Below are 10,000 nucleotides of genomic sequence, written 5' to 3' on the forward strand. Positions count from 1 at the left end.
TGGGGAACATTTTCAACACTTTGGGGCATTTTTAAACACTTTGCTCTTTTTCCCCCTCTCCCAACCAGGGGGCCTGGGGAGCCTCCTCCTGCGGGGATGGGGAACCAGGGGCCTGGGGAACATTTTCAACACTTTGGGGCATTTTTAAACACTTTGCTCTTTTTCCCCCTCTCCCAACCAGGGGGCCTTGGGAGCCTCCTCCTGCGGGGATGGGGAACCAGGGGCCTGGGGAACATTTTCAACACTTTGGGGCATTTTTAAACACTTTGCTCTTTTTCCCCCTCTCCCAACCAGGGGGCCTGGGGAGCCTCCTCCTGCGGGGATGGGGAACCAGGGGCCTGGGGAACATTTTCAACACTTTGGGGCATTTTTAAACACTTTGCTCTTTTTCCCCCTCTCCCAACCAGGGGGCCTGGGGAGCCTCCTCCTGCGGGGATGGGGAACCAGGGGCCTGGGGAACATTTTCAACACTTTGGGGCATTTTTAAACACTTTGCTCTTTTTCCCCCTCTCCCAACCAGGGGGCCTTGGGAGCCTCCTCCTGCGGGGATGGGGAACCAGGGGCCTGGGGAACATTTTCAACACTTTGGGGCATTTTTAAACACTTTGCTCTTTTTCCCCCTCTCCCAACCAGGGGGCCTGGGGAGCCTCCTCCTGCGGGGATGGGGAACCAGGGGCCTGGGGAACATTATTCAACACTTTGGGGCATTTTTAAACACTTTGCTCTTTTTCCCCCTCTCCCAACCAGGGGGCCTGGGGAGCCTCCTCCTGCGGGCATGGAGAACCAGGGGGCCTGGGGAGCCTCCTCCTGCGGGGATGGAGAACCAGGGGGCCTGGGGAGCCTCCTCCTGCGGGGATGGAGAACCAGGGGGCCTGGGGAGCCTCCTCCTGCGGGGATGGAGAACCAGGGGCCTGGGGAGCCTCCTCCTGCGGGGATGGAGAACCAGGGGGCCTGGGGAGCCTCCTCCTGCGGGCATGGAGAACCAGGGGGCCTGGGGAGCCTCCTCCTGCGGGGATGGGGAACCAGGGGGCCTGGGGAGCCTCCTCCTGCGGTGATGGAGAACCAGGGGGCCTGGGGAGCCTCCTCCTGCGGGCATGGAGAACCAGGGGGCCTGGGGAGCCTCCTCCTGCGGGGATGGAGAACCAGGGCGCCTGGGGAGCCTCCTCCTGCGGGGATGGAGAACCAGGGGCCTGGGGAGCCTCCTCCTGCGGGGATGGAGAACCAAGGGGCCTGGGGAGCCTCCTCCTGCGGGCATGGAGAACATGGGGGCCTGGGGAGCCTCCTCCTGCGGGGATGGAGAACCAGGGGGCCTGGGGAGCCTCCTCCTGCGGGGATGGAGAACCAGGGGGCCTGGGGAGCCTCCTCCTGCGGGCATGGAGAACCAGGGGGCCTGGGGAGCCTCCTCCTGCGGGGATGGAGAACCAGGGGGCCTGGGGAGCCTCCTCCTGCGGTCATGGGGAACCAGGGGCCTGGGGAGCCTCCTCCTGCGGGCATGGAGAACCAGGGGGCCTGGGGAGCCTCCTCCTGCGGGGATGGGGAACCAGGGGGCCTGGGGAGCCTCCTCCTGCACCAGGGGGCCTGGGGAGCCTCCTCCTGCGGGGATGGGGAACCAGGGGGCCTGGGGAGCCTCCTCCTGCGGTGATGGGGAACCATGGGGCCTGGGGAGCCTCCTCCTGCGGGGATGGGGAACCAGGGGGCCTGGGGAGCCTCCTCCTGCGGGGATGGGGAACCAGGGGCCTGGGGAGCCTCCTCCTGCACCAGGGGGCCTGGGGAGCCTCCTCCTGCGGGGATGGGGAACCAGGGGGCCTGGGGAGCCTCCTCCTGCGGGGATGGGGAACCAGGGGCCTGGGGAGCCTCCTCCTGCACCAGGGGGCCTGGGGAGCCTCCTCCTGCGGGGATGGGGAACCAGGGGGCCTGGGGAGCCTCCTCCTGCGGGGATGGGGAACCAGGGGCCTGGGGAACATTTTCAACACTTTGGGGCATTTCACAAGCGCTTCCCTCGCTTACGGCCACACCACCCTGAATGAGCCCGATCTCGTCTGATCTCGGAAGCCAAGCAGGGTCGGGCCCAGTTAGTACTTGGATGGGAGACCGCCTGGGAATACTGGGTGCTGTAAGCATTTTTTTTTGCCATTATTTGTGGGTCAGAAAGTGAGAAAAGTGACCTAAAATAGAACCGGGACTAGGCGGCAGTTCCCCCCACCAGGCGGCGGCATTTGGGGCATTATTTGTGGGTCAGAAAGTGAGAAAAGTGACCTAAAATAGAACCGGGACTAGGCGGCAGTTCCCCCCACCAGGCGGCGGCATTTGGGGCATTATTTGTGGGTCAGAAAGTGAGAAAAGTGACTTAAAATAGAACCGGGACTAGGCGGCAGTTCCCCCCACCAGGCGGCGGCATTTGGGGCATTATTTGTGGGTCAGAAAGTGAGAAAAGTGACCTAAAATAGAACCGGGACTAGGCGGCAGTTCCCCCCACCAGGCGGCGGCATTTGGGGCATTATTTGTGGGTCAGAAAGTGAGAAAAGTGACCTAAAATAGAACCGGGACTAGGCGGCAGTTCCCCCCACCAGGCGGCGGCATTTGGGGCATTATTTGTGGGTCAGAAAGTGAGAAAAGTGACCTAAAATAGAACCGGGACTAGGCGGCAGTTCCCCCCACCAGGCGGCGGCATTTGGGGCATTATTTGTGGGTCAGAAAGTGAGAAAAGTGACCTAAAATAGAACCGGGACTAGGCGGCAGTTCCCCCCACCAGGCGGCGGCATTTGGGGCATTATTTGTGGGTCAGAAAGTGAGAAAAGTGACCTAAAATAGAACCGGGACTAGGCGGCAGTTCCCCCCACCAGGCGGCGGCATTTGGGGCATTATTTGTGGGTCAGAAAGTGAGAAAAGTGACCTAAAATAGAACCGGGACTAGGCGGCAGTTCCCCCCACCAGGCGGCGGCATTTGGGGCATTATTTGTGGGTCAGAAAGTGAGAAAAGTGACCTAAAATAGAACCGGGACTAGGCGGCAGTTCCCCCCACCAGGCGGCGGCATTTGGGGCATTATTTGTGGGTCAGAAAGTGAGAAAAGTGACCTAAAATAGAACCGGGACTAGGCGGCAGTTCCCCCCACCAGGCGGCGGCATTTGGGGCATTATTTGTGGGTCAGAAAGTGAGAAAAGTGACCTAAAATAGAACCGGGACTAGGCGGCAGTTCCCCCCACCAGGCGGCGGCATTTGGGGCATTATTTGTGGGTCAGAAAGTGAGAAAAGTGACCTAAAATAGAACCGGGACTAGGCGGCAGTTCCCCCCACCAGGCGGCGGCATTTGGGGCATTATTTGTGGGTCAGAAAGTGAGAAAAGTGACCTAAAATAGAACCGGGACTAGGCGGCAGTTCCCCCCACCAGGCGGCGGCATTTGGGGCATTATTTGTGGGTCAGAAAGTGAGAAAAGTGACCTAAAATAGAACCGGGACTAGGCGGCAGTTCCCCCCACCAGGCGGCGGCATTTGGGGCATTATTTGTGGGTCAGAAAGTGAGAAAAGTGACCTAAAATAGAACCGGGACTAGGCGGCAGTTCCCCCCACCAGGCGGCGGCATTTGGGGCATTATTTGTGGGTCAGAAAGTGAGAAAAGTGACCTAAAATAGAACCGGGACTAGGCGGCAGTTCCCCCCACCAGGCGGCGGCATTTGGGGCATTATTTGTGGGTCAGAAAGTGAGAAAAGTGACCTAAAATAGAACCGGGACTAGGCGGCAGTTCCCCCCACCAGGCGGCGGCATTTGGGGCATTATTTGTGGGTCAGAAAGTGAGAAAAGTGACCTAAAATAGAACCGGGACTAGGCGGCAGTTCCCCCCACCAGGCGGCGGCATTTGGGGCATTATTTGTGGGTCAGAAAGTGAGAAAAGTGACCTAAAATAGAACCGGGACTAGGCGGCAGTTCCCCCCACCAGGCGGCGGCATTTGGGGCATTATTTGTGGGTCAGAAAGTGAGAAAAGTGACCTAAAATAGAACCGGGACTAGGCGGCAGTTCCCCCACCAGGTGGCGGCATTTGGGGACCCGTAGTGTGGGCAGAAAACTCACCAAAGTGACTTAAAATAGAACCGGTGCAGGCGGCATGTTCCCCCACCAGATGGCGGCATTTGGGGACCCGTAGTGTGGGCAGAAAACTCACCAAAGTGACTTAAAATAGAACCGGTGCAGGCGGCATGTTCCCCCACCAGATGGCGGCATTTGGGGACCCGTAGTGTGGGTAGAAAACTCACCAAAGTGACTTAAAATAGAACCGGTGCAGGCGGCATGTTCCCCCACCAGATGGCGGCATTTGGGGACCCGTAGTGTGGGTAGAAAACTCACCAAAGTGACTTAAAATAGAACCGGTGCAGGCGGCATGTTCCCCCACCAGATGGCGGCATTTGGGGAGCCGTAGTGTGGGCAGAAAACTCACCAAAGTGACTTAAAATAGAACCGGTGCAGGCGGCATGTTCCCCCACCAGATGGCGGCATTTGGGGAGCCGTAGTGTGGGCAGAAAACTCACCAAAGTGACTTAAAATAGAACCGGTGCAGGCGGCATGTTCCCCCACCAGATGGCGGCATTTGGGGACCCGTAGTGTGGGCAGAAAACTCACCAAAGTGACTTAAAATAGAACCGGTGCAGGCGGCATGTTCCCCCACCAGATGGCGGCATTTGGGGAGCCGTAGTGTGGGCAGAAAACGCACCAAAGTGACTTAAAATAGAACCGGTGCAGGCGGCATGTTCCCCCACCAGATGGCGGCATTTGGGGACCCGTAGTGTGGGCAGAAAACTCACCAAAGTGACTTAAAATAGAACCGGTGCAGGCGGCATGTTCCCCCACCAGATGGCGGCATTTGGGGACCTGCAGTGTGGGTAGAAAACTCACCAAAGTGTCCTAAAATAGAACCGGGACCAGGGGGCCTCTTCCCCCACCAGGTGGCGGGCTTGGGGGGCTTGGTTTCCGGGTAGAAAACTCACCAAAGTGTCCTAAAATAGAACCGGGACCAGGGGGCATGCTCCCCCACCAGGCGGCGGGCTTGGGGGGCTTGGTTTGCGGGTAGAAAACTCACCAAAGTGTCCTAAAATAGAACCAGGACCAGGGGGCATGTTCCCCCACCAGGCGGCGGGCTTGGGGGGCTTGGTTTGCGGGTAGAAAACTCACCAAAGTGTCCTAAAATAGAACCGGGACCAGGGGGCCTCTTCCCCCACCAGGCGGCGGGCTTGGGGGGCTTGGTTTGCGGGTAGAAAACTCACCAAAGTGACCTAAAATAGAACCGGGCTAGGCGGCATGTTCCCCCACCAGGCGGCGGGCTTGGGGGGCTTGGTTTGCGGGTAGAAAACTCACCAAAGTGTCCTAAAATAGAACCGGGACCAGGGGGCATGTTCCCCCACCAGGCGGCGGGCTTGGGGGGCTTGGTTTGCGGGTAGAAAACTCACCAAAGTGTCCTAAAATAGAACCGGGACCAGGGGGCATCTTCCCCCACCAGGCGGCGGGCTTGGGGGGCTTGGTTTGCGGGTAGAAAACTCACCAAAGTGTCCTAAAATAGAACCGGGACCAGGGGGCATCTTCCCCCACCAGGCGGCGGGCTTGGGGGGCTTGGTTTGCGGGTAGAAAACTCACCAAAGTGTCCTAAAATAGAACCGGGACCAGGGGGCCTCTTCCCCCACCAGGCGGCGGGCTTGGGGGGCTTGGTTTGCGGGTAGAAAACTCACCAAAGTGACCTAAAATAGAACCGGGCCAGGCGGCATGCTCCCCCACCAGGCGGCGGGCTTGGGGGGCTTGGTTTGCGGGTAGAAAACTCACCAAAGTATCGGCAAAATAGAACCAGGGAAGGGGGGGATGTCGGTCACAAGGTGCCCGAGTCAGAGAACCAGGAAAACGGACATAAATCCAGAAAACCTCGGTGTCTGACTGCTCCTCAAAAAGTGGTCTTTTTGATGTCACGAGCGCAACCACCTAGAGGTTAATGGGGAGGGATGGTGTGAGCGCAAACGGATTTTTCCTAAGTGTGACTGCTCCTCAAAAAGTGGTCTTTTTGATGTCACGAGCGCAACCACCTAGAGGTTAATGGGGAGGGATGGTGTGAGCGCAAACGGATTTTTCCTAAGTGTGACTGCTCCTCAAAAAGTGGTCTTTTTGATGTCACGAGCGCAACCACCTAGAGGTTAATAGGGAGCGAGTACAACAGGGGAGGGAGTGAATGGGCTCGGACTGTGGCCGAGCCTGGTGCCTCAAAATCGGACAAGGTTGGACTGGAAGCCCGCTGAGAACTCTGGTTCTTTTGCCAGACGAAACGAATTTTTTCCGAGTGTGACTGCTCTGCAAAAAGTGGTCTTTTTGATGTCACGAGCGCAACCACCTAGAGGTTAATGGGGAGGGAGTGGAAAAAACGACAAAGTGTTGAGCTCCGGACCGGGATGGCGGGCGACTCGAGCGGTCATGCCCGACTTTGAGACACTTTGTCGCGGTCATGCGAGCGACCTCCACTGCTCCCCGGAGGTGCCCCGGACCGGGTTGGCGGGTGACTCGAGCGGTCCTGCCCGACTTTGAGACCCTTTGTCGCGGTCATGCGGGCGTCCTCCGCCGGTCCCCGGAGGTGCCCCGGACCGGGTTGGCGGGTGACTCGAGCGGTCATGCCCGACTTTGAGACACTTTGTCGCGGTCATGCGGGCGACCTCCGCCGGTCCCTGGAGGTGCCCCGGACCGGGTTGGCGGGTGACTCGAGCGGTCGTGCCCGACTTTGAGACACTTTGTCGCGGTCATGCGGGCGTCCTCCGCCGGTCCCTGGAGGTGCCCCGGACCGGGTTGGCGGGTGACTCGAGCGGTCGTGCCCGACTTTGAGACACTTTGTCGCGGTCATGCGGGCGTCCTCCGCCGGTCCCTGGAGGTGCCCCGGACCGGGTTGGCGGGTGACTCGAGCAGTCATGCCCGACTTTGAGACACTTTGTCGCGGTCATGCGGGCGTCCTCCGCCGGTCCCTGGAGGTGCCCCGGACCGGGTTGGCGGGTGACTCGAGCGGTCATGCCCGACTTTGAGACACTTTGTCGCGGTCATGCGGGCGTCCTCCGCCGGTCCCTGGAGGTGCCCCGGACCGGGTTGGCGGGTGACTCGAGCGGTCGTGCCCGACTTTGAGACACTTTGTCGCGGTCATGCGGGCGTCCTCCGCCGGTCCCTGGAGGTGCCCCGGACCGGGTTGGCGGGTGACTCGAGCGGTTGTGCCCGACTTTGAGACACTTTGTCGCGGTCATGCGGGCCTCCTCCGCCGGTCCCTGGAGGTGCCCCGGACCGGGTTGGCGGGTGACTCGAACGGTCATGACCGACTTTGAGACACTTTGTCGCGGTCATGCGGGCGTCCTCCGCCGGTCCCTGGAGGTGCCCCGGACCGGGTTGGCGGGTGACTCGAGCGGTCGTGCCCGACTTTGAGACACTTTGTCGCGGTCATGCGGGCGTCCTCCGCCGGTCCCTGGAGGTGCCCCGGACCGGGTTGGCGGGTGACTCGAGCGGTCCTGCCCGACTTTGAGACACTTTGTCGCGGTCATGCGGGCGTCCTCCGCCGGTCCCTGGAGGTGCCCCGGACCGGGTTGGCGGGTGACTCGAGCGGTCGTGCCCGACTTTGAGACACTTTGTCGCGGTCATGCGGGCGTCCTCCGCCGGTCCCTGGAGGTGCCCCGGACCGGGTTGGCGGGTGACTCGAGCGGTCGTGCCCGACTTTGAGACACTTTGTCGCGGTCATGCGGGCGTCCTCCGCCGGTCCCTGGAGGTGCCCCGGACCGGGTTGGCGGGTGACTCGAGCGGTCGTGCCCGACTTTGAGACACTTTGTCGCGGTCATGCGGGCGTCCTCCGCCGGTCCCTGGAGGTGCCCCGGACCGGGTTGGCGGGTGACTCGAGCGGTCATGCCCGACTTTGAGACACTTTGCCGCGGTCATGCGGGCGACCTCCGCCGGTCCCTGGAGGTGCCCCGGACCGGGTTGGCGGGTGACTCGAGCGGTCGTGCCCGACTTTGAGACACTTTGCCGCGGTCATGCGGGCGACCTCCGCCGGTCCCTGGATGGCGGGCTCCAGTGAGGTCGGCGGGGGAAGGCTCGGGCTGAGGCCGACTTCGGTGCCTCAAAGTCGGACAAGGTTGGATTGGAAGTCCGCTGTGTTGAGGACCAGTGGCATTCGGCGGTGGAACGCTCAGAACTTGGCCGACATCGGTGCCTCAACGTCGGACAAGGTTGGAGTGGATGACCGCTGATAACTCTGGTTCTTTTGCCAGACGAAAGAAATTTTTCCCGAGTGTGACTGCTCTGAAAAAAGTGGTCTTTTTGATGTCACGAGCGCAACCACCTAGAGGTTAATAGGGAGGCACCATAACAGGAGAGGGAGTGAAAAGGCTCGGACGGTGGCCGAGCCTGGTGCCTCAAAATCGGACAAGGTTGGAGTGGATGACCGCTGAAAACTCTGGTTCTTTTGCCAGACGAAAGAAATTTTTCCCGAGTGTGACTGCTCTGCAAAAAGTGGTCTTTTTGATGTCACGAGCGCAACCACCTAGAGGTTAATAGGGAGGCACCATAACAGGAGAGGGAGTGAAAAGGCTCGGAGGGTGGCCGAGCCTGGTGCCTCAAAATCGGACAAGGTTGGAGTGGATGACCGCTGAAAACTCTGGTTCTTTTGCCAGACGAAAGAAATTTTTTCCGAGTGTGACTGCTCTGCAAAAAGTGGTATTTTTGATGTCACGAGCGCAACCACCTAGAGGTTAATAGGGAGGCACCATAACAGGAGAGGGAGTGAAAAGGCTCGGAGGGTGGCCGAGCCTGGTGCCTCAAAATCGGACAAGGTTGGAGTGGATGACCGCTGAAAACTCTGGTTCTTTTGCCAGACGAAAGAAATTTTTCCCGAGTGTGACTGCTCTGAAAAAAGTGGTCTTTTTGATGTCACGAGCGCAACCACCTAGAGGTTAATAGGGAGGCACCATAACAGGAGAGGGAGTGAAAAGGCTCGGAGGGTGGCCGAGCCTGGTGCCTCAAAATCGGACAAGGTTGGAGTGGATGACCGCTGAACACTCTGGTTCTTTTGCCAGACGAAAGAAATTTTTTCCGAGTGTGACTGCTCTGCAAAAAGTGGTCTTTTTGATGTCACGAGCGCAACCACCTAGAGGTTAATAGGGAGGCACCATAACAGGAGAGGGAGTGAAAAGGCTCGGACGGTGGCCGAGCCTGGTGCCTCAAAATCGGACAAGGTTGGAGTGGATGACCGCTGAAAACTCTGGTTCTTTTGCCAGACGAAAGAAATTTTTTCCGAGTGTGACTGCTCTGCAAAAAGTGGTCTTTTTGATGTCACGAGCGCAACCACCTAGAGGTTAATAGGGAGGCACCATAACAGGAGAGGGAGTGAAAAGGCTCGGAGGGTGGCCGAGCCTGGTGCCTCAAAGTCGGACAAGGTTGGAGTGGATGACCGCTGAGAACTCTGGTTCTTTTGCCTGACGAAAGAAATTTTTTCCGAGTGTGACTGCTCTGCAAAAAGTGGTCTTTTTGATGTCACGAGCGCAACCACCTAGAGGTTAATAGGGAGGCACCATAACAGGAGAGGGAGTGAAAAGGCTCGGAGGGTGGCCGAGCCTGGTGCCTCAAAATCGGACAAGGTTGGAGTGGATGACCGCTGAAAACTCTGGTTCTTTTGCCTGACGAAAGAAATTTTTTCCGAGTGTGACTGCTCTGCAAAAAGTGGTCTTTTTGATGTCACGAGCGCAACCACCTAGAGGTTAATAGGGAGGCACCATAACAGGAGAGGGAGTGAAAAGGCTCGGAGGGTGGCCGAGCCTGGTGCCTCAAAGTCGGACAAGGTTGGAGTGGATGGCCGCGGAGAACTCTGGTTCTTTTGCCTGACGAAAGAAATTTTTTCCGAGTGTGACTGCTCCTCAAAAAGTGGTCTTTTTGATGTCACGAGCGCAACCACCTAGAGGTTAATAGGGAGGCACCATAACAGGAGAGGGAGTGAAAAGGCTCGGAGGGTGGCC

The 10,000-nt window shown here is 58.9% G+C and overlaps 1 non-coding gene across 1 annotated transcript; it reads left to right on the forward strand.

The window, feature by feature from the left end:
* The first annotated feature begins 2,001 nt into the window (after positions 1 to 2,001).
* On the forward strand, positions 2,002 to 2,120 carry LOC148058046 (5S ribosomal RNA). The gene has a single exon (XR_015710202.1). It is a non-coding gene; the product is annotated as a 5S ribosomal RNA (ribosomal RNA).
* Positions 2,121 to 10,000: the final 7,880 nt, after the last annotated feature.

Source organism: Callionymus lyra, unplaced genomic scaffold (assembly GCF_982586985.1).
Source record: "Callionymus lyra unplaced genomic scaffold, fCalLyr1.hap1.1 HAP1_SCAFFOLD_210, whole genome shotgun sequence".
NCBI classification, from domain to species: domain Eukaryota; kingdom Metazoa; phylum Chordata; class Actinopteri; order Syngnathiformes; family Callionymidae; genus Callionymus; species Callionymus lyra.